The following is a 25571-nucleotide window of genomic DNA, read 5'->3' on the forward strand; positions in this document are numbered from 1 at the left end:
GGATATTGGCAGATCCCGATGCGACCCACGGATTGTGCCAAAACAGCCTTCAGGACCCCATGGGGCCTATTCGAATTCACGCGGATGCCCTTCGGCCTCAATGGAGCAGCTGTGACGTTCCAGAGGTTGATGGACAACCTATTGGCACCCCACGCAGCATACACAGCGGCATACATTGATGACATCATTATATTCTCCGCCAGCTGGCGACAACACCTCCAAGACCTCAGAGCAGTCCTGGGGGAACTCCGAGCAGCAGGGATGACCACCAACCCGAAGAAATGTAAACTGGCGGGGAAAGAAACAGCATACCTAGGGTTTCGAGTAGGCCGAGGGACAGTTCGGCCACTCACAGATTGAGATTGAGGCTATAAGGCAGTTCCAGGAACCGAGAACCCGCAAACAACTGCGTTCCTTCTTGGGACTCGTTAACTATTATCGACGATTTATACCCTGCTTCGCGACACTCGCCACACCACTTACGGACGCGTTAGCTGGGAAATCCGTGACGCCACTGAAATGGACACCAAGGATGCGAAAAAGCTTCCAGAATTTGAAAGAAGCGATGCACCATGACGTTGTCGTGCACACGCCTAACTTTAACGCCCCTTTCGTTTTACAGACGGATGCATCAGGACGGGCGCTGGGAGCAGTGTTACTGCAGAAACACGGGCAGGAGGAGCACCCAATTGCCTTTGCCAGCAGGAAACTCAGTCATGCAGAAACCAGGTATGCCACCATTGAAAGGGAGTGCCTGGCAATACGCTGGGCAATAGAGTACTTTAAGTACTACCTGATGGGGAGGGAATTCGTGGTAGTAACAGACCACGCACTACTACAGTGGTTAACACAGAAACAGAGCATGAACACCAGGATCACCCGCTGGGCTTTGGCCTTACAGCCATTCAAATTCACAGTGATACACTGTCCGGGCCGAGATAACTTTGTGGCTGACTTCTTGTCCAGGTGGGGAGGCACAGACAACGCAGAGGAAGGTACGGGCCACATCCATAGGGAGGAGCCGCAGGTGACACATGCCGTCATGAGAGAAAATCAGCCGCCACAAGGCAACTTAAGGGGGGAGGTCTGTGGCAGCGAAGCGCCCCCACAGGCGAGTGAGGGGGAGAAGAGGGGGCCCACAGACCCCAGACCCTGAGAGCAAGCCCCCAGAAGGGCATACGTACCGTCAGAGGGGCAGCGGGAGGAAGAGCCGCATCCGCGGCTGCAGCCGCGCGAGCCGCCATTACGCCGGCTCTGGCAACAGCTGTTCCCCGCGCGGCGAACAGCTGAGCCAATCCCAGCGGCTGGAGCGGCCGCGGCGGGAGGATTTAAAAACGCCGGCAGAACAGGGAAGGAGTGGGAGCCAGGGAGAGAGAGTACAGGTGTGCTGCCCATGCTGCAGGCTCTCGCACGGGGCATCGAGGACCCCGCCTGCGGGTCTCAAGCGGGCAGTGTAGGCAAGAGCTGGAAGCCTTTCTCCAGCAGCCAAGCGAGAGGCAGTCAGAGAGTGCACGCCGAGGCACTCTCTCTGCAAGCAGCAAACGCACAGGAGGCAGGGGAGTGCCCTGCGGACGGGAGGAAAGGGGAGACAGCGGAGGCCCCAGGAGGGGGCTGGCACCAGGGGAAGCACCCACCAGCTCCCCCTTGTTCGGAGGAGTATTATCTTTAAGGAAGGAGAAAGGAGCAATCCCTCTCAGCAGGAGGGAGGATGACCGGAACCGGGGAACTGGTCAGGGGCCATCATACTGGGCCTGGCAACATCTGGACAACATCGCCCAGCAGTTGGCGTGTGGACGGGGTGTAGGGGAGGCGGAGCCCCATGGATCACTGCGTCCAATAACCATGAGTACCACCGTCTATCGGGAGGCCCCACCCAGGATAAAGATCTCCACTGGAGACCCCTCTGAAGGTAATCGAGTACATCCAAGTCATGGCAGGAGAGTTGAGGGGAGAGGCCACACCCCGATAGGCCAGGCGGAGTGAGGCGCAGGCTCCACAGATGTGAATTATTAGGATTCCTTAAGGTACTGGAACATCGTCTGACACATCAGAACGATACACTCCCAGTTCCGATCATCGCAATTGATTCGCAATACATTTATAAAATTCTTACGGGCAAAGCTTTTTCTTCTGAACATTTGAATGATTGGCAAGATATTTGGGAAACGTTAACTAAATTCATGCACCTTCCGTTAATTAGGCACACTAAGTCCCATCGTCCAGATACTGATCCAGTGCATGAGGTAATTGATAAGCTTTTGGAAGATCCACTCCGAACCGACATAGTCCTGCCTGTCACATCTACCACCGATCCTGAAGCAAATCCGTTTCTCGCGTGTCTTCATGAGAATTGGGGTCACCCGGGACCATGAGCTTGCCATCAACGTTGGTGCCGAACCCTTATGGAGCCGGCTTCATACGGAGCTCGGCGCGATTGGGAAAAGGTAGCTCAGGCCTGTGAGATGTGTGCTAAAGAAAAGTGTCATAGAACCAAGCACCAACTTGGAGATTTCGATTCTTCACAGTTTCAAGCAGGAAAAGTTTGGCAGGTAGATTTACTGGGACCCCTCCCAGGGTCTAAGCCGCCAAACAAAGGACTAGTTGTTGTCGATTTGGGAACGAGACAGTTACAGGTTGTCCCCCTACAGAAGAGTAATGCTACTGCTGTCATTTTTGCTTTGACTGCTGTATTTGCTACCTGGCAACCTCCTCATGAGATTCAGTCTGATGGAGGACCCCCGTTTAATTCAAACGCTCTGGATAAATTCACTTGTCTTCATAATGTAGCCTGGCATCTTCATTTGTTGTACCACCTGCAGTCCAACGGTGTTGTGGAGAGACACATAGGTCTGTATAAGGAGCAACTTCGCCTTAGAGGAGGAGGGACATTTAAAAACTGGACTAAATTTAATCATGATGTCCTTATTTCACTAAACACCACTAAAACTTTATGGGATGAAGCTAATCTCCAAAAACCTCCACCTTGGGAGCCCAAGTTCCAACCTGACGAGTTAGTGTGGATTTCGATACCGCACCCCTATCAGTCTCATCCACAAGTTCACAAAGGGACAGTTCAACGACTGGGACAATATCCCAATACCTATTCTGTCCATTTGAAAGAGAAACCCAATCGTCCTCCTATTATTGTTCATCACAACTGGATGACACGCCGTTCCAACGTTCACCCAGTATCCTTACAGTAAATCTAATTATGAGTCTTTTGTCTTGTGTTGTTGTTTTCTCTCTTCACAGGACTGACCCTAGAAAAGTGGTAATCCACAGCCGCTTGAGTGTGAGATTCATCAAGCACCAGACGACAGTTCGTTCGAGTTAGTAGAGTGATGGTTATGAAGGAGACACTGAGACGGGGAACGTTCATTAGCTCAGGACTTGCTATAATACTGTTTTCTTATTTTATTAAACATTTCATTGACATTGTCTGTTAGTAGGAGAGGACGGACTGATTACCAGATGAAGGAAGTCCCAAGCCGCTGTTCTCCAATCAGACGATGATCAACAGTTGTTGTTATACGTTCGAAGTTATTGTATTTTGTAATTTGTAGAAAAGACCGGTCTATCAAGTTGTTTCTTTGTATATATATTACTGGTTGTTAAAGCTTTGCCAGGTCAGTGAGTCCCGAAACAAAGATGCCGGATGATAAGCTCATGTGTCTAAAATTCCAGTTGTGCCGTCGGCAAGGGGGCATGTCACAACCCAGTGGTTTTTGTGCCTCAGCACGGTGGAATTTTCCCGCCACATGAGAGCCTCTTGCAAAAGTAAAGGCTTTCTGTTGCTGCAGAAAACCCCCGGTGCAAGAGAGTTCCGGCCATTCGGATGTAAATTTGTGTCCTGCTATTGTCCAGTTCAAAATTACGCACACGTGGCGGCTAGTAATTGGCTTGCTGGCCGTTTAAAAATTAGCGCGACTTCCACCCAAATCGGAGAACTTTGAGCACGCTGCAGAGTGCTTCTGAAGAGATCTGACTCATGGCTGAGCTAATCGATAGCCTGATCACCTATCGATTCGTCTCCCCGTCGCCGAGTGCAATCCCAGATGTATCCCTTTCCCTGCTGGCCTGATTTGTAGACGGACGTGCTGGCCTGAGCCCTGCCAGCTGGAACAACTAACGTGGTTGTTCAGACGACCGGACCGTTTTCATCGCAACAGCAAGCGACGTAAGTAAAGTTTTACAACCATAAAGCTTTCTCGGCCTCTCTATTCACCAGCCCACCCCGACGAACGAGTAATTATTGAATCACCTCGAGTTGGCTTTAGCCGTCCGAGACAACCCTCAGGTGGGAACTGAAGATTATTAGGATAAATACAGCCAGGTATGTAATAAGGTTATCCTGGTATTTTAGGCAGAGAAAGGGAAAGAACTGTGACCCAACATCACCAGGAACTTGTCCTTCCTCCTGGAACTATTTGCCACATCTGCAGTTGAACATATTGATCTTGGAATTTCTCAATCTACAGGTTCACCAATGGCCGTTTTTGCACGTGATACTTAGGATGTGTTAACTGCACTTAAAACTAGAGCATCCACATTTTCAAGCAGTGAAGCATGGGGTAAATGCACTCATATCACAGCAGAGTTAGGCCACTTGCAGAAGGAGTATCTCCAGGTCATATTATATAGGATGTGTTCTGCTATCATCTGACTACTCCATGGAGATAATACAGACAATCTGTGGTTCTGCGGCTAGGATTCACAATCCATTGGTTGTTGATCTCAGCCCTTAGACCACAAGGGAGACTTTGGATGCAGTCCCGGGGCTGAGACCAACTCTCAGCTTTCCTTCACTGGCCACATGGGGGTAGAGACCTGTCTTGGGAGAGCTCCCTATGAACCAGTGGGTTGGGAGATTGTAGTCAGCATTACCATGCCTAGAACACCTTCCAGCTTGTAGTAATGCCTACTATAGGGTTCAAATTACATGCCTGCTCCTGCGGGGGTCTGCAGCAGTGGCAGCCGGAAGGAGCCACCGCCACTGCCACCGCCACCTGAGCTGGTTAGAAAGGCACGAAGTGGGCTGAGGGCTCTCATCTCTAATGTGGAGGGTCAGCCCCCTCAAATCCCCCCATATTTCAAACCCTGGCTTATTATGATCTAAATAAAACACATTATAAGTGTCCAGTGAAACAAGGTCTGGTGACTGGCCAATTTACTGGAAAACTGTCATCCTTGTATCAAGGAGCTGCTGACAGTATATAAGCTCCAAGGAGATAGACAGAGAAATCCATGGTGAATCCTGAAGTTTCTCATCTCCCTGCTCAAACATGAGCCCCCTCCCTTAAATCCATGGTACCCAGGCTTACAAAAGCAGTCACAGAACAAACCTGAGCACAGCACTCCTGCATCCTCCTTGTGCCTGCAGTTGTGCTGCCCCCAGCCCCTGGAAGGGCATTCCCAGAGCTCAGATTCATTCCCAGAGCAGTTCACATCATCCAGCCAGATCTGTCCTGAGCCTTCCCCGTAATAAGCAGAAGCAGCGGCCTTGATGGCGTGTCCACATCCCAGTTGTTTGCAAACCACATTGGAGTCTGTTTGGTCCGAGGAATCATCACAGACTGTCCCCCAGATGCCCTGGTAGTAAATCTCCACTCTTCCAGCACAGGGACCTGTCCCATTTACCAATCTGAGCTGCCTGCTTCCTGTAGGAATGAAGTCCAGCTGTTAACAGTGAATGTGATGGTAACTGAAAGCTTTTCTCTATATAAGTGTTGATGTTTCATTGGCTGAAACACTAAAATGCTTTTAAAGATTTTTTTTAATGGAAATAATAGAAAGGTTGCAGAAAACCTATAGACTAAGGAAATGATGGAGCCATTCATTTCAGACCTACTCCTGAATTTCTTCCTCGGTGCAGTAATCTTGTTGGGACATATATATTTGGCTACAATTAACCAGGGGATTAAACATTTGATGAGCCATCTGATCTTTGAAAATCTGAGGAATTTCAAATGTTTTTTAGATGACAATCATCAACTGTGTCCTGGGAATTTATTATTAGTTTGGGATATTACGAGCCCCCAACAACAACAAGGTCTTTCCTTGAATTGATTTTGGGCCTTGCTATAGTGTGCACTTTGAGCTGCTTGAATGTTGATTGGTGTCAGTGCTAGTTAATGGGATGGGGGTGGGTAATGAAATGGAAGGTGGTAAGGAAATGAGGGGAGGGGTGGGAGTGGGGGAGGGGTGGTGAATGAAAGGAAATCAGACACTGTAGGATAAAATAGGGAAAAAAACAAGCAACAATAGAATGAAAAAAGAAATAAAGTGAAAGTAAATTAAAGAAGATTCCATGTTTTAAATAAATTGGGATTTGGGATTGAGGTATGCTGGTCATGCTTCTCAGGGTGGCTAGGAGGTGGGAGCATTGGGGGAAGGTATTTTTGTAGAAGATACTGCCCCTTCCCCAGGAAGGAAGCTTCAACTTATGGGACTCAACTGCCCCCCCCCCCCTTGTTGTCCCCCCAGAACCCCTAGATGCCACTTCTGGACCCCTCCATACCCTATGACCTGGTTAGCTTGCACATGCTCTTCAGGGTGTTTGCATGGGGTTGCACCCCTGAGTGTGGGAAGGTTGCACCCCCAGGGGTGGGAAGGGAGTTAACTTGGTGCCACACCTACCTGGCAGTAGAGTTAAAGGGATGGAAAGTTCCCCACATAGAGCAAGACGGTGAGAGAGGGGATGATGGAGGACTGCAATTTGGCAGCTCAGCTGTGAGGAAGTAGCCACACACTGATGGAAAGGAAGCTAGGTAACACAGATTAGAGAAAAACCTGCTTTGCAGTGGCATAACTTTAAGAGGCTTAAAGTGTGCTTGCAATTATTTTCAGGTGTTAGTGTGTGGACAATCCAGAAGTTTAGAGCTCCAGGAACTACCAAAAATTAATGTGTAACAAGGCCCTTATTTTACACTGAAAATGAAATGTGATTCTGTGACTGGGTTCAATGTGGTGTGCACAAATAAACACTGGAGGAATTTGCCCCAGAGTTTTTTGCTCCTGGATGCGTGTTCAAATGGTGCACCCAGAAGCAAAAAACTCCAGAACAATAAGCTCCATAGTTTATTGGACCACAATAATTGCACATTTAAATATGCTCTATCAAGGAAAAAGCAAATCTTCCACTGATATAATGAGAGCAGGAGAAGACTCCACTGAACTCCAGCTACTCTGAGATTGACATATGCATGGAAAATTATGTCAGCAAAGGAATGTACAGGGCCTGATTAAAAAAAAAAAAAATGTGTTGCTACAAGGATACCTATGATCTTGTCTTTGCATTTTGATTGAAATAGATTGCACAAGACTTCCTTGCTCTATTACTATCTTCAGATTCTGGATAGTACATTGTTTATATCTTTCAGATTCAGAAGCCATTATACACTTTAGAAATATTCTAGAAACATATTTTTTTTTCACACAAAAGTTGAAACATTTGCTTTTTAAAATATTTTCAATATGAGAGGGGGAAGGTCTTTAAAGAGAAAAAAACCCTGAATGTTTCCAACGGAAACATATTTCTCTGGAAAATATTAAAATGTTCTAGTACAGTGGTTCCCAAACTTTTTTATACTGTGGACCAGCACAGGAGCAGGATGGGGCAAAGTTGACAAAGTCAACTGCCTCCATCCCAGGGCTGCTCCACCACCCAGCTTTAACCTCTCACATGACTGACAGTGGTGGAAGCCGCTTGCCTGGGAGGACCAGGGTCTGAGCAGGGGGCTCGTACCATGACCTGGCAGCCAACTCTTCATGCCTCAGTGGCTGGGTTCTAATATATTTTTTCACAAGATACACATTTTAATGAAAAAGTTGATTTTTTTTAAAGTAAAGTAATAGTGAAGGATCCTGCTGTAGCTCATTCATGCTTCTCTCCAGATATTCAGGATATTTGTCAACTTTTATATAACATTGCTATTTCCCCATGATATTTCCAAAGCCTGAGCTTGGGATGCATGTCAGTTAATTATGTGGTGAAATCACAGCATAAGGTGGACTTTGGTCAAGCTTTTGCAACATACAAACGCATACTGCCTAGGACTCTCACTTCTTACAACTTTACTAATAGGCAACAAATTAATGGAAATGAGAACTTTTTATACTGTAGCAGGACTGAGAGGTGCCAGCTTAGTAATGAAAGCACACATGGTTTCATTTTTGGTTTTTAGTCTTGTTTTTCTTCAGTCTAAAGCAAGAAAGAAGGTGAGGCTTGTGTTCACCAGATAGTCCCTTTCACTCCCCTGAAGTGCCTGTTATATACTTTTGCCATCATAGTTACCTTGACTAAGAGTTTGACTAAATGCCATACCTGGCAAAGGCTCAGCATAGCTGTGCTGGCAACATTCCTGATGTAAGTGCAAATGGTACAGGCAAAAGAGTCCTTGTCTCCAACAGGCTGTATTATTCAGGGATGTGCTCTAACTGAATTGACCATGAAGCATTCGCCCATGAAAGCCCATGAAAGCTACATCTCTGCTAGGGACTTTGTCAGTATGGTATTTTGGCAGAGTCTCTAGAATGTATACTAGAGGGATGGGGTCCAGTTCTACTCAGTCTGAAGTCAGGACTAGCTCTTTCCATACCATCATGGAAAAAAAAAATAGATTCTTACTGTCCTCAGCTCATGCTGCTGTTGAAATGTGCATGAAAAGGAGGTTGGTGTAGGAACATTACTGTGCATGAGATAGAGACACACCAAGACATTTCATTACTGCAGGGTCCCATATAGACCTTTGGTTGATCCTGTTGTTGAACTTTAATAAACAAAGCTACCAGAAAATAAGGGCATAATTCTACTATTAGAAAAAAAGAAAAATAAATGAATAACAACAAAAAATACACCATCACTGAATCAATAATTCTTTCTTTTAAATGAGGCAAACTTATAAAAGTTATAAGATTGAAATCCCACAATGGCATAATGAGGGGAGGGGCTGCTGCCCTGCACTAATATTGCAAAAAAGTGGTTATGTCTTTTCTCAAACATAATAAATAAGAGTTCACTGCACATATGTCAGAATCTGGCCTGGGACCCACACGTGTTTGTAACCATTGGAAATAATATTTCAGGGAGAGCAGGGGAGGTTGCAGTCCCTGGGATGGTCACATTCCTCCCACACAGGTAGAGCATGTTTGTAGGATTTTCAAGGGACATTACCTGAGCAAACAACACCAATGTCCTCAGCAATTCCTGCCTGCACATTTGAAGATAGGCTGGTATTGCAAAGTGTCAGACAAGGATTTTGTCCTGCACACCAGACACTTCTCAGCCCCACAGAGCCCATCCCTTGTTCAGATGTCAGGGGGTGATAGGCTCTCTCCACTTCTCCACAATGGAGCTGCCTGCACACGACTCTGGCATCAGTCATGTTCCACTGATCAGCCTGGACTCTGCCCCACGTGCCACTGAGGAAAATCTCGACTTGGCCATTGCACCGTCTCTCTCCATTTAACGGTCTGAGGGGTTTGGAGTGTGCTGGGGCTAGGAGAGGTGGGGAATTAATTAAATAAACTGCTATACATTAGGAAAGTTACTTCCCATTAGGAAGTCATGGGACAATGACAATGAGTGCTTCAATAACAGATGATAGGATTGGTAACAGTAGGTAGGCTGCTGGGTAGAAGGGTACAAGGATCATCTTCTGTCACAGGAACATTATCTAAATCAGTAACTAGGCTGTTCCTCCAAAACTGGAGCACTCTGCCACAATCATCAAGACCCACTCCGCAACTCCTGAAGATACCAAGGCCACCTTAAAGTTTACAGCTTCTAGAGAGGGAAGAGGAAGGATCTGAACCAAGCACCCCAGAGCATGGGTGATTCATGGTATAGACCCCTGATCCAATACACCAGGCTAAGCTGGGGGAATGCCTGGCTATAAGGGTCAGTGATCCAAGATCCTCCTGCAGTGCACAGGGGAGGGGACTGGGAAGTTTTGGGTAGAAGATTCCTCCATGAAAAATAGCTGTGACTTTGACTCTCACTCTCATTTATGCAAGAGCAACACAACTAGTATTTTCCTGAGTAATCCTTGAGTTAGGATATAGTTCACCCTTCGCTGCTGAGCCTGGAGGTTCCCCTTCTCTGTAAGGCAGTCTCGATACCCTAACCCTTAATTGTTCCTGCACTTACCTAAACAAATCACACTGGCATCTTGGTCATGTGAGCACTGAGAGGCCCCCAAGGCAGTAACAGGGCGAAGCCCCAAATGGGGTTCATTCCCCATACAGTGAAATGTGTCACCCCAGACAGCACCAGTTCCTTTCCAAAAATGCCCTGCTCGTGGAGCTGACACAGCAGCTCCACAGTCAAGCTGATGACAGAGAACATGGGTATTGGATAAATCCCAGCGTGAGTCACAGAGGGTGCCCCAGGAACCGAGCACCTGGATCTCCACTCTCCCAGAGCACTGTGTGCTGCCATTCACCAATCTGAATCCTGAGGAAAAGAGAGGGTATTTAAACGAGGAGATAAATAACCCATGTGCCATTGTAAACCAAGCAGGTAAAGAACTTGGAGGGAAGTTGATTTCCTTTTCCTGGTCTTGGATTGTTTTCAATTTAGGAGCTAATCCTAGTCATTATTCCCTACAGGGTTAGGATGTGGGCAAGGGATCCACACAACAACCTGTAAAAATAGTTGTATTTTTATAATACATCAGCTGCCCCACAGTAACAGTCCATGAGCCAGCACTTACCCTATGCTATTTGAAAACTAATGGGGACACCTTAGACCACAATGAAAGAAGTGTAATCTGCCACTGGCTATCTTTCGCTATCATCAGGAAGCTGTATGCACACATTGAAAAAGCTGACATGCAATGAAACTTTCCCCCTCCCCACTTTATTGCAAGGTAGTTAGTTTATTTTGTATTTTTTTAGTGATGCAGCCTCATCTAGAGTCTAGAGCACACATCCATAGTATTTTAGACAGGATGCTGAATACTTACGTGAACATATGATGCCAGCATCATTTCTATGCGAACATGATTGACCTAGGTATTGTGTCCTGGGGCAGTACACGAGGGGAGGCTCGTTCCCCACACACTGGAGCTCTTCAGTCCAAATAGGCCCTTTTCCTTCTCTGAAGCGGGCTCCTCCTGGGGTGGATACAGCTATTCCACACTGTAACTGATTGCAGAGGACACTGGCAGCCTTGAGATCAAAGTGGGAATCACAGATACTTTCCCACGTAGATCTACGTTTTATCTCCACACCTCCTGAGCATGTTCCATTCCCTCCAACCAGACGGGATTGGAAATGACCTAGAAAGTTAGCAAAGGCAGGAGTTTTCAATGAGTTATTCTAGATCTGAGTACCCCACCCTGAGAAGACTTTTGCTAAGAGCCTTTTGCCAGGGATGCTGATCAGCACTCAGCCCAGTGCTGTCAAGGACTCTGAGCAGGCAGGTCAGCCTAAGCCAAGTACCAGAGCAGCCACATTTTAGCAAACCCCAGCTCATCAAATCTGTACCAGGCTAGGAGCAGCAAGCATCCTGATTGGCTGCTGGGAGCACCACCTATGGATTTAACACCAGTTGGACCCCTGGGTCTGCAGGCCAGTTCTGCTGTGGTTAGCTTCCTGGTTCCAAATCATGGTTTTCAGCTTATTTCTGGATTTCAACTTTAGGTTTCCCTCTGGTTCTATTTCCTGGGTCATGATCCTGGTTTTATACTGTTTTTGTGAACTTTGCAATGTGGATTGCTACCCCATTTAGTCCTTGTCATCTCACCCCTAGTTCCTGACACTGGACTGTATCCTGCAGTCTGCCTGGGTTGGGGGCAGGAAGCAAGAACTTTAGCTTTTACCCAGAGAAAGAAGCTGTGTACCGGGCATGGCTTTTAAGGGCTGAAGCAGGTGAGGCCTGTTGTCTGTGGCTTCAGTGGACAGACTACCTTCATTGCCTCACTCAGCCCAGCTGGGACCAGGGTGCTGCTCTAGGTTTGCTGCAGGTGGTGCCTGTTCATGGGTAAATTGTCCTGCCTTCCAGTGAAGCTGCCTAGGTGTGGAACTCTGCTCTGGCCTCATTAAAAGAAATAAAGGAAATCCTTCCAGTTATACCATCCCAATCCTACATCAGGTCAAGTCAAAGGTCCACCTGAATCTTATGGCTTGATGGGGCCTATGTGGCTACTTTCTGTAGAAAGCAATATGTAAGGGAGTATTAGGACCAGTACCCCATTTGCCTGCCTTTGACTCCTGCAGCTGGAATGACCAGGCATCCATTACAGTTTGGTCACCTGGGAGTGAGCAGTGGCTTGAATCCAGGACAGGGCTCAAATTCACATCTGCAGAGCTGTAGTAAGATACTGGTCTGTCACTGTGTACCCCCACACTACATGCAGATGGTAAAGTCGATAATAATGATGCATAGATGAGAAAGGTGCTCCATAAAGATTTCTGTGCTATAGCTGGATAGAGGCAAGATAATGTTTTATCATATGGAGGGAATAAACATCTCTGTGACTGACCAGCAACACAGCAGGATGTTAAAGAACATCTACAAGAGATAACATCTTAAATAAGCAGGCTTGGAGGTCCTGCATCCAAGTGTCCTAAATGAAGTAGCTCCTGAGATTTCTGGTCCTGCAATCCCAGAAGTATTCCAGAAGGCTGGAAGAGAACTCATGTTGTGCCATTTTTTAGAATAGTAACTGAGTTGATGTGAAAAAAAAAGGTAGGGTAGTCACCTGGCAAATGTTCTGGACAAAATTATGCAAAAATCTGGTAAGAGATTTAAGCTCTCACTGCTGACTTGCTATTTCAGTCTCCTATGCTTAGTCTCCTCTTATCTATGCCCCAGTCATAGTCACGCAGACAAGCCAATACTTCTGTATCTCCATTGTCATTTACAGAAATGTTTCTTGTTCAGTTTTCTGTCCCCCAAATTCCAATACCAGTTTCCCTCCCCTTCTAAAGCTCAAGCCCCAGTCATACCCAACTCAAAGGTCCTTGTTCCAACACTATCTCTTCACAGATGTGATTCTTTACCCTTATGATGTTTATTCAAATTGCTTCCTTTCATTTCAACAGCATTAGTCTTTGGAGGCCAAATGCCTTTTTCAAAAGTGACCTACGGCAAAGTTTTAAGAGACAGTAGGTACAGACAGAAATGACAATGTTTGCCTGACCTGGCCCCTGAAAGCTCTTTACAGCCATGACCAAACACAAGTGCATGGCTGCAGAGCACTTTAAAAGGGCCCAGTCCCATGACAATCTGAACCCTCATTATATGAGGGTACACCTGAAGGCACTCCAAAGTGAAGTGCCTTCATTAACTTGTGTCTGCACATGCCAAGAGCACAATATTGAGAACCTGAGCATTGGCTTCATCCCACAGGGCAACACCCCAATCCACTGGTGGGACAACTAGCAGTGAGCTAGCTGCCTTACCAGTGGATGGGGCAGGGAGCTGGAATCTGCCCCTCCCTTGCAGCTCTTTCCAAGTCATCTGCCCCTGATCAGAGAGCCAGGGCCAGGAGCTCCTCAATACCAGGGCAGAGCCAGGGCCTAGAGCTCCTCAATGCCAGGGCAGCAGGGCATTGTTCCTACCCTGGCAGCAGGCAGCCTCCCTCAGGCAGGGAGCAATGTCCGAGCCCTGACCAGGAGACAGCTGTCTTTTGGCTCAGTGCTCCCTGCCACCCTCTGGACTAGAACCTGGGGTGGGGGGAGGGCTAGAGTTCCCCTGAGGGTGGCAGGGGCCCATTGCTGGGCCCCAGGAAGTAGAAGCATTTTGCTGGCATTAGCAGTAAATTTTCTCCCACATCCCTCCATGTGTAGGCACGTGCACAGGAGCATTTACTCATGAGTATTTTTCTAGCAAGTAAATTGATCCCAGATCAAATGCATATGTAGACATGCCCATAGGGTGCATGTGTAGATGTGTCCCCAGGACTGACTTACTGCACAGTAATGTACTGCACAGTGGCCACATCTATATGAGTGATGGACAGTGAAGTTGTTACTGCACAGGCATTCAGTATTTGTTTAAGTACTAAATATCTGTGCAGTAGCAGGTGTTACTGCACAGTCCTGTTGCTATACAGTTATTTTTAGCTCTAATTAGCTACTGTGCAGTGGCTCATTGCTACTAAGCAGTAGTGTTGCCATCACAGTTTGTGCCCAGTGACACTATGTCACCACATCAATAAGCTATGTCATAGTAGCTCATTGCTGTGGTGATGTTGTCTCTCTTGTAGAAGTGCCCAGTAAGTCTAAGTAATATTAATTGCGCATGTAGATGTGCCCAATGTAAAGATACCCTTTTCTATATTTTTCTTTTTCTCTCTTCTAGGTTCTTATGTCCATCTCTGTGACTCTTGTGTACCTTCCTGTTTTCTTTAAAGGACATAATTTTTTTTTTCAATATCTTGTTAAGGGTCTTCCAGCACGGGCCCCATGGTTGCAAAGCTGGCTCTGGGAGATAAGCATCTCTCAGCCCAAGCCCTGCAGTTACAGAGCTTGCACTGGGAGCTCTAGGGGAGACTGTTCCCTGCCTGCCAAGCTCCTTGATTGTGGAGCTGGGCAGTGGGAAAGGAGAGGGGGAGGGGTGACAGACCCAGGGAGCTTGTTCCATGCTGAGCTCCGCACTTGAGGAGCTGAGCAGGGAACAAGATTCTCAGCCCCTGCCTGGTGTGCAGGGCAGGGGCTGAGAACTGTTTTGGTCAGAGACAGCTGTTACTCTGTCCTCCAGAGTAAACTGAGACTGGATCAAATGCATGTGCAGATGTACTTGTCTCTTGGCCAAGTCCAGATACCTGCTGTTTATTCCATGCCAACTGCAGCTCCCCACTTCCAAGTCTGGGAATCTAGAACCCATTGTCTGCTGAGTTTGGGCTTTTTTAGCTCTCTACCTTACTGAATTTGAGTATTCCAGACTTCTGAGTAAAACTTGCCTTGTGCTGTCTCTACTTCACTGAGTTCTAACTTGTCACTCCCCAACTTATTTAACTATTGTTTCTTACTTTGAATTAGTGTTTTCACTTACTGCATCTTTTACCAGGTCACCCAGAGGTCCATGAAGCCTGTTACTCCCAAGGGTCCCTGGCAGTGCCTTAGCATAACTATGGCCTAGCATAGCCAAAATTCCTACAAAGCAAATCAGGGCATCACAGGTTCCAATGGAAGCAATGTACTTTCCAATCCTGGCAGTTCCAGTCTGGTCCATGGACTGGTGACATGCCACTTACCTGGTTCATGGGGCTAAAAGATTGAGTGCAGATACTATAAGCAAATCAAAAAAGTATCTGAGGCTGTTAATGGATGCATGGATCTGAACATCTAAACCATATAAATTCAGAAAAATGGACCAGCAGAGCCTCAATAAAGCCATTCCAGAAACTTTAACTGCAGTACCCAGATTAATATACCTATAGACCATGTGGATACCACAAGAACTACCCTCTTTACCCTGGACAACAAATTTTGAAAGCCAGCAAGACAATGGTTCCATCTACCTGCCAGCACATGAAACAGCCTACTGTACTCAAGCTCAAGGAACTAAGGCCTAGCAATGTTGAGACACTCCAGCCCCATCTTCTCCATTCAGGTCTGAAGGTTATAAAGAATTGCCAGAACCTTGGATGTGACAATTAGTCACATCGTGTTAGAAAGAGAAATTGGAGATGAATAGAAGCACTCATCCTATGGGGGGATAGTTTAGACACGTTAAATAAATGGGAGATGCTTGCCACTAAGGTCAATTACCAAACTCCATGAAATTAGAGGAAGAATTAATTTAGCCACCGGATTAAACTGTAATGTTAAGCATATGCTGTTGAACATCACAGAGATATTTCAGAGAGGCAGCCCTTAGTTGCACTCACACTGTGTGCCAATGTCCACCCACTTATATGGCTGCAGGAAAAAACCCTGGAAGTATCAAAACTTCACACTGCAAGTCAAACATCTAATGGGAGCAATATCCATTGCATACTTTGGTTTCCTCTTTGTGATCAGAACAAAATGGTACGAGGATAACTATAAAATCTTTTGTGCCCTTGGCATTCTGACGTCCAGACAAGGAAAAGTTGTCAGACTCTTTAGTCAGAAAGCTATGCTGTATGCCATACATATAATAAACATCTTTTCTATTCAAGGGAAAGGCAATACCACTGGACCAGCAACACACCCAACCAGTATTATAGGGCCCTGTTAAAGATGTTTGCCATTCTAATGGAATTCTTGTTAATCATGACTTTGCAACCAAAGCAGACAAAACTGGATAGGATGGGTTGCCTGGGAAAGCAACCCAAGTAACCCAGTAAAATGTTCCCACAAGGGTTCATAAATTGCTAAATCTCTATGAAAGCCAATGGGAAGAAATTCACAATGTACAGAAAAATGGTGGAAATAACTATAAATCTCTCAAGACTTCAGTTTCAGGGGCATAGGTTGTATCCATGTTGGTCTAAGGACATAGGCAAACAAGGTTCTTTGGGTGAATCCAATATCTCTTATTAGACCAACTCAAATATTTGGGGAAAAAAAAATTGCAAACTTTTGGGTACAAGCTCCCTTCTTGAGGCTGAGGAAGCATCTGCAGTTGATCAGTGTTCTTCCTGGATGGAACAGAATAGAAGCCAGAGGCCAATATGACAAAAAAAAAAAAATAAAAATAAAAATAAAAAAATGTAAAACCTGCCAACATATCTCCACCACCCCACAATAACTACACCCCACAAAAGAATCATCAACATTCCTGGAACTTACCTCACCCCTGGATCAGGATACCTAAACAGGTGCTTGCAAAATAAATAAATAAATAAATAAATCCTGGATTATTGGTTTCAGAGCATCACTAGAGGCTTATTAAAACTTAAGTATCCAAAATTTTCAGGTACTCAATGGGCATGTCTACACATAAATTTACGTACTCCTAACCTTAATGCACCTTAGCCTAAGGCACATTAAGGCAACTTCAGGTGGCGTCTTAAGGCACCTTAATGCAGCATACTGGGCGAAGGCTTTTGCAGCCTTTTCTGGTCAGCACCTGGGACAGCTCTCCGCTTTCCCAGGCTCTAAGGAGAGAAGCTGCAGCCAGTCCTCCCAGTGGGGCACTGCCGGCAGGAAGAACAAAGCAGTGCTTTTGCCGCTATGTCTCCCTTGTACCACGCCTGTGTCTTGGAGCGGGTTTCCTTGCTAGGCAATGCAGCCCCTGCAGCAGTGGGATGCCTCGCTGCCCGCCTAGGATTCTTGATGTAGCTCGGGGCTCTGCTAGTCTCAGCCACAACACATTGGGCTCAAAGTGGGGGTGGAAAAAGCGCTGCCTGGTGCTGGAGTCGCACGTACTGGAGTCAGATGCAGCCCCAGGCTCATGTCATGTGGCAGCCACTGTGCCAGCTTCTAAGGACACCTGAATCCCCAGTGGGCAGCGAGGCATCCCACTGCTTCAGGGGCTGCGTTGCCTGACCAGCAAATCCACCCCAAGATACAGATGCGGGGCAAGGGAGAGAAGACTACAGAGCACCAACCACTTTTTACTTTCTGGTGGCAGTGTGAGGCCCAGCAAACTTGGTTGCAGCCAGTGCACCCAACATAATGTTAAAGCACCACACCACATCTACACATGGCTTATGGCACTTCAACTAATCAGGCATAAAATTGACATCTGCTTTATGTAGGTATCAGATTTCATCCCATATAACCTTAAGTCACCATATTTAGGTTGCATTAAGGACAAGCACATGTACAGCCATCCTTAATGTGCCTTACTTATGGCAAGTAATGTGATGTTATTTTCCTTACCTCGTTTTAAGGGCACATACAGACACACAGAATATATATGCCCTTCTCAGAATAATCTACCACACTGACCATTCTGACATCAAAATAACCATCCTCTCCACCCTAGATGCCCCAATCAAAAAGTCAGTGAAGGAATGGTTCCCTGTTCCCATGTGCACCTGCAACAGCTTGCTCTACTTGAGCTCAAGAGATGGAGTCTTTGGACAGCTTATCCACACAGACAGGCCAGATGTCTGCAACAAATCGCCAGTTCATCAGACTCACTGATTTGCAAAATACAAATTGGTGGAGGGATTTGAGGATAAATATAAAGAACTATAGCTGGCATTAGGTGAAAGTGAAAACAGAATGTCTAAGTAACTAAGCCTGGTGACCAGGGGCATCATATCCAATAGCAGGGTTATACATGTATAGAGGTATAAGGGACAATTGCCTGGGGCTGTCCTTTGCTAAAGGTTTCCAAACTGGGCTCACACCTCATGGCAGGGTGCTTTCTCCATGAGGCATGCCATTTGAAACAGGGCATTGCTACTTAGAGGGGATGCTCCAAGTATGAGCGGCCATTCCCAAGACTAAGCCATTCCCACCCACACCAAGCACACATCAAGGAGACTCATCAAGATTTTTCCCACCTCTGAAATTCTATAACCCTTCCAAAGCAGTGGCCATGCAATCACAATTCCAATCATGGTAGCAAACCAAAGTCACAACTGCCCCTGTGTCCCAGGTGCCAAGCTGTGTCCCTACACTAATGACTACTGTCATTTGCACACTGATTAATATTTCTAAAGCAGTTGATAGGGAAAATATCTCAGGTGAAGTTTTCCACAAGTGTTTTCAAAGAAGCCACAGAACTGAGATGTTGCCTTCAGTCTGCATCTTCCCATAGATCTAAGCACTTTAGGGGTGGCAATGAGAGGTAGTTTAGAATGGGTAAAACATGACACCAATTTTCTGTGATAGACACATATTATATTTTTTATAGTAGTATAAGGAGAGGCTGAATGTCCAGGACTGGTTGCTTAAGGAACATCCCTATCTGCACCTGAGGTCCAGTAATTATGAAGGTATTTGAAATCAGTGCTATACTCAGCACTACGGTAACACACCAAAGGATCTGACATAAGGCAGGACAGCAGTCCTTCAGGAGAGGGGAAGATGTGGCAGTGACATCACTGGGGCCTTTTGCAAGACCTCAGTAGGTTGGACAGAGGTGATAATAGGCTTTGACCTCACAGACAGCCTGACTTCAATCCTGCAGAACAGGGTTCAGGGCAAGAGGGCAACCCTTGAATCTCAGAGGCTTTGTCCCAGCAAGTCCTTCTCTCAAGGCCTCCTTTGAGGATTAGGCTGAATTCAGGCTCATGCACCTGAGCATTAGAGAGGGGCCTCTGCAGGGCATTCCCCTTCCTGCTGGTACATTCTGTAGAAAATGCACCTCTCCAGTTTATCAGGTAAGTCTACAAAAGTCTACAAAAAAAAAAAAAACATTTCCAGTCTGTTGTGGATGGAAGAGGAAGGTTGTGGAAAAGATGAGATGTGTGGAGCAGGAACTTGAATCAGGCTTCTGGATTCCACCCATTCCAGTGAGAGATCAGTCGTCTCTTGGTTAGTGGAAGATTTATGGCTCTTGGCTTCTCTCTGGTCCTTCCACTGCCTTTGGCAGGGTAGTTCCATGTTCTGTACCTCAATTTTACTATCTTTCCAGTGGGGGAATAAGGGCAGTGAAATATGGAGTGAAATATGGGGAATATGGATTTTTGTCATTCTCTGTGAATAGGCAGAGAGCTGGGCAGACAGATGAGAAGAAGTCAACATTGTAGGATTCCTCTTGGGTTTACTTGTGGGACATTGTTAATCAAGGATGCCTAAGCAATGATGCTCTTAGTTTCATTGAAAACAGCTTTGGACTCACTGTGCTGAAGGAATGAGGGAGTTTATGCAATATGCACAGACACTGACAGAGTAAAACTATACTTATTGAAAATGTGTAAACCTTACCATACAGGATCATCAAGAGAGAGATAATTAGAGATACAAGTTTAGTATAACATAGCTGCTTTCCTACCCTTGTTTTCTGTGATTTGGGGAATAAAAAATTAGTACTAGTGGGATCAAACTATTTTCCTAGTTTGATTTTCCCCAACTCAGTCAGTGAAATAAAGTAGGCACTTACCCAGCCTGGTCTGAATGAAGAGGAGAAGAAGCCAAAGCCCTTGAGCTGAGAGATGTCCCTTCACTGCCATCCTACCCCTCCTCCCCTACTGGCACTGCCCTGCCTTCACCTCACACTGCCAAGGCTTCTCTGTGTCTGACAGGGACTACAAAGCAAGACAGGAAATATATATATTAAGGTGCTAGCATCAGCAGCAGGAAGGAGCCAGTAGAAACCACCTTCACCTCTTTAGACATTATTGGAGGGTTTATCTCAAATATTTCACAGCCAAACCTCCAATGAAATTGTCAAACCCTAGCTGTGACCATATATGAGACACAACGCTTGTGATGTCACATTTGCTGGCGTACGGATCATTATGTAACCACAGTCTAGGGGGAAGGTAGGAGAGAGCAGTGGGGGAAATGGCTCTATTGACTAGGAAAACAAGTGCTGTGACACTGAACACCAGCCAATTTATAAACTTATAGATACAAACAGAGATGAGAAAAAGGAACCTCTAAAATTCAAACCCACAGAACAGCCTGGATCCAGATGTCTCCTTGCCAAGAAAACCTTGGAGTTGGGACTTGTTGCAGGGATCAGCCATGTCAAAAAGTACATGAAAAGTATCTCTGTCCCTCCAGAGGGCCAGCACTGCTCTGGGATTCCTGGATAAGGAGGAACATAAATGGTACTTTGGTGTTGGTAGTATTTGACAGACTTTCCTTTGCACATTGTGACACTCAGTGGCAGCAGAGTGTCCAAGGGCTTCCTGTTCAGGCTGTTGGGATTTTTTTTTTCCCTGCTTCTTAGTCTATGAGTGCACATCTCAGTGGTACTAAGACACATTTAGCAATCTATCCCTAACCAGAGATGCAGGGGAGCATCTGGGGAAGATGGCAGCAGCATCCATATGGTTCCTGGGGCTCCAGCTTGGTAGCACGGATTTATGACTGAAATGCCTTGTTCCAGGAGGACCCAAAACCGTCAGACCAACCACAACCTTTCCGTTCAATAATAGGCAAATTTACTGATAAATAATAATAACAGAAAAAATAATACAAGCAATTCTATAGCTACCAATCCTAGGGCTGTCATCAGAGTCAAAATATATCTGGTCAGGATGTGGGCTTCACTCTGAGGTTCTTTCTTGAATGTCAGATTTCAGCAGCCTGGAGGTCAGAGGCCAAGCCCCCTTCCTCCCAACGCCCCCACCCGCCACGTCCCTCCCAGTGGGGTGGATGAGAGAGGCTGGTGGTATGCTCTTTGTCCATCTGCCTCAGGCTCCCCTCTTTGGGGGACCCCTCTCATGGACACTTTGCTGCTCTAAAGTCCATTCTTTTGTATTCTTTTTCCTTCCTGATGACTTTTCATCTGTGGCTATCGCTGATTGGTCTTTCTGTGGTTGTTACTGTTCACATTCTGTCCTGTCAGCATATTCCTTTGTTTCACAAGCCCATCACATGAACACATCCTAATTTGGACTGGTCTTTTCCTAATTTGGTCTGCTCCCTCAAAACTGAAACTCTCAGGCCCCCCTCTTTTGGGCCTTGTGAGCTGGTGCCACCTTATCTCATGTTATGGAACTGTGTGGTATATGCGCACAATTTCCCAGGCTATGTGTCTTTCCATTGACCTTGTTGTTTGCTTGGGTTAGACACCTTGTCTGCCTTGAAGGCTATGAAACAGTGTGAAAACTGGACTTTTAGAAATCAGTAAACACTTGCCGGTGCCCTGGGCCATTATTCTAATGCATATATATTTACCTACAAATCATCTCCCAAAAGTAAACCTCTAAACACCATTTTCTAACCATTACAGCTGAGCTTCCTTGTTGACCATCTGCTTGTGACCATTCATCCTGGCACTCAGCAAAGAGCAGCTGTTATTTTGTGCTCAACCTCTCGATGCCTGACACTTCCCTCCCCAACAACCTCCCAACTCCTGACCAGGGTGGCTCCACTGAAGGGCAAAGGGCCTGAACTCCACACATTTGGAAAGAAGCTTATAGGACAGGTTCCTCTCAGGCTTGCTCCTCCCTGTCCCAGGCAGCTGAACACAGAGGGAGTCTTCTCCTGTGAGAGCAGGGGGTGTGACAAAAAAAACGTTTAGTTCATTTGGAGAAGCAGCTTCCCCCTCTAGCCCCAGGAGTAGAATATGAGCCTGGGGTTCCTTTGGCAAGTTCCAGAAGATCCCAAAGATATGAAGTTCCATTGACATAAAAGAGGAACTTGAGTGCTCAGTCCTGGAGGGTCTGGCCATCCAATAACTGTCAGCCTGTGAAACAATTTTCTATTAAGCAAGGGCTAGTAAGCCTCATTACATAGAAGTCTCCCAAAAACAGTGTGGATTGGCAAAAATCCTGAAGGGAATATGTTGTCCAGACCCAGTGAAGAGTACTCCAGGGCCTTGTGTTTGAACGATGAGTCTCATTTTGGGTAGATTTTCTCTCCCATTTCCACACCTTCATGGACAGGAAGGGAAATCTCTAAAGGAACAGACATGACCTTTTACTAGCTCTAACTGAGGGGGCAGTGAGTGGTGGGTGGTCAGAGCCACTTCATGTCCCTCTACTTCCTCCTCCCTCCAACACCCCTGGGGGATGGAATTGGAGTGGAACTGAAGCCTTATGGTCTTCAGCTGACAGGGTGAGGTGCAGACATGGGACAATAGCTACATCTGTGTAGGCATCACTGTCTTGCTGGTGAGGGGCAGCATTCATGACCTGGAGTAGAGTGCTACTTCCCATCTAATGATCTTCCAGGCCACTGGGGACCTGCCATGTAGCTCAGATCCAGGAGACTCACCTCTTCCTGGGAAGGGAGATGAGCTAAAAGCTCATCCTGAGCATCCATAATGATGAGGCTTGGAGTCCAAGATGAGAGCAATGTAAGCAAAGCACCCAATAGCCAGGAACCTGCAACAATTGCCAGTCCAGTCACCATGTAGGCCTCTAAATAAATTATAACAGTAAAATAGGTGTAGAGATCTAAATGTAAGTGAGGTGCACGAAGTCCTAAATTTAATGTGCAGTAGACACCGCACATGAATAAACATGTAGATGTACCCAATGAAGCTATTCCCAGTAGTTATGGTGACAATCAGGAAATAGGAATATTAAAACAACTTGACGTTACTCTTATCACAACCACCCATACCCCCACCCCCACCATGGAGGCTTCTGTAGTATTGGTGCGTATTGGGGGCACAGAGGCACCGTGACATCAGAGGTGGCTCAGCCAGTCCCTGTGTACTCCCACAAGGATAGCTGCATACTTTACCCCCATTGGTGGGAATGAGCCATCAAACGAGGCTGCAGCTCAGGACTGATGGGCTTGGACAGAGTTTGGGGCACAGGTGCTCAGGTCAGGAATTTATGGAGATGCTTGAGATCAGGAGTTCTGTTTTCTTGGTAGGAGTTGGGCTGGGGAATTGCACCGTGGGTCCCTGTACACTATGTCTGGCTCAGGTCAGATCTTTCCCAAGACAGAACTGTTTCAGCTCATTGATGCAGTACCCATGTGGTGCTGCAGGGAGAGATTCCTTCTAAGTGACCTCTGATGTCGCAGTGCCACCACTTAGGCTTGTTTGCTGGCAGCAGTAAACGGGCACTGTCCAGGGGAGAGAGGTGCCAGGCAGACAACAGAGTGAGGGTCATAGGTAAGGCTGGTGTTTTACAGAGGGGAACTAGAGTGAAGTAGCGATGGATGGCATATTTACCTTGGGCATCAAAGTCCTACTGATGACTATAATGCTGATTTAGAATACCTTTAAACTTAATGTTCCTTACAGGACTCAGGTGGGGATAGGGTCCTTGCTTGGCAAGCAGTTCCAGGGATTCTGCCCACACCAAAATATTATATACACCAAGTGTATCTGTCAAAGGAACTAAATGCTTTCTTTTGCCCATTCTGGGACAACCACATCTTTGACTTCATGTATTCAGAGTATGCATAGCGCACCACTTGCTGGAATCTCAGCCATCAATCCTTGAGGAGAGAACACTAAAGTAGTCCCTCTGGAGACCCCTGCAGTCATGAGAGACCTTTGGGGTCTACTTCTGATCTTTTTCTGGAGCTCTTCTTAAAACAGAAGTCACATCATGGGTTTGAAATGGGCATGGAGCTGTCCATCTCTCTTATGGCAGATCATAATTTTAATAAAGCATACAATAAGGTTATCCATTCTACCAATTTACATAAACTTAAAACAAAACAATATAGAGTGATCTAAAAGAAGAGGTAAAGTGGAGCAAAGAATGATAAAACAGGACAGGAAAACCATATTTGATTTTGGCCCTTATTCTTTGCACAAGTAGCACAAATATACCTAAGGAGTATATGGCAGGCTCCAAAGTGTTAGAAAGAAGCCATATTGTTTTTTCCTCATTAGCTCAGTATTTAGTTCTTCCCATTAATGGAGAAATCCATTTCGTTCTTATTTCTTCAAAAAACATACAAGACCACAAAAAATGATTTAAGTCATCAGTCTCATTCTTTCCACAAGAGCATATCCTGTCTGAATACAGAATATGACACCGCCTGCCCATGACAAGTGCAGTTCTCATTATTGTCCATCTCAGTCTAGTGATGGTCTTTTGTTGTTTGTAGCTTTGTATCACAGACAGGTAGGTTTCTGAGCCAAAGGAGTGTTCAGGGGAAGTTGAAGCCAGTCTCACTGTCTGCATATCTGTCTAAAATTAATGTCTTGTTTTAAATACAAGGGAAATCTTGGGTCAGTTACTCTCCAAACATTTCATAGCCCAATTATTTGGAAGAAAGTATAGATGTTCTTTAGCCATCCAAACCAGGGTTTAGTAGGCAGAGAAGAGGATTTTGAAATTCACTGCTTGGGATATCTGATAAGAGTAAAATGTCTAGCTTTCATCCAGGCCTGACGGACGGTTTTTGAACCCGAATGCTTGCTTAATAACTATTCTCCAACCATTTGGGTTGGTCTAATAAAAGATATCAAATTCACCCAAGGAACCTTGTCTAGCTTTCATCCAGTAATTAACATTTCTTAATTGGGCCAAAGTGCTCACACTTAGTCCAGTTTCAGGGCTCATGAGACTCCCTGTCTTGGAATTAGGTAAGGATAAAAGTCATTTTAAAAAGTAAATGGAAATCTTTTTAATTTTTGGGTGGAACCCAGAGTTCTGCTCTGTACAATAAAACGGGAGGTATTTGAGTTGCAATACTGTTGAAAGTCATCTAATAATCTTTGAAGACCTATTTGAGATTACAACAGAATTAATGCATCATCTGCATAAAGCAGGAGAGAGAGATGGTCATTCAAAATCATCGGTGCATAGCATTGATTCCCTGTTAAAACCTGTTTTAAATCATTCAAGAATAATCTAAAAACATCAGTGATCATTATTTTTCCCTGCAGCTTCTAGTTCCTCCCATAATTTAGTGTTTCTATTTCTTATCTATCAATTTTTTACCATTTGTTTTCATCTTCTTGAATGGTGAAATCTAGGACAGCCAATTTAGACTTGTATTCCTCCAAAGCATCTCTTAAATCATTTTTAGCTTGAGAACAGTCCTCATTGGACAAGGGTTTGTGCCCCCAACAGTGCTTAATCCCCCAAAAAAGTACTCACTTTTGTGAGGGGGTTTTCTAATCATGGGACAACAACTTCACATTG

General features: G+C 45.8%; 1 pseudogene; it reads right to left on the bottom strand.

Annotated features, from left to right (window-relative positions):
* Nucleotides 1-25571, bottom strand: part of LOC132250073 (antigen WC1.1-like) — an 84925-nt pseudogene that overhangs the window by 24463 nt on the left and 34891 nt on the right.

The sequence above is a fragment of the Alligator mississippiensis genome, chromosome 4, assembly GCF_030867095.1.
Source record: "Alligator mississippiensis isolate rAllMis1 chromosome 4, rAllMis1, whole genome shotgun sequence".
In the NCBI taxonomy this organism is placed as follows: domain Eukaryota; kingdom Metazoa; phylum Chordata; order Crocodylia; family Alligatoridae; genus Alligator; species Alligator mississippiensis.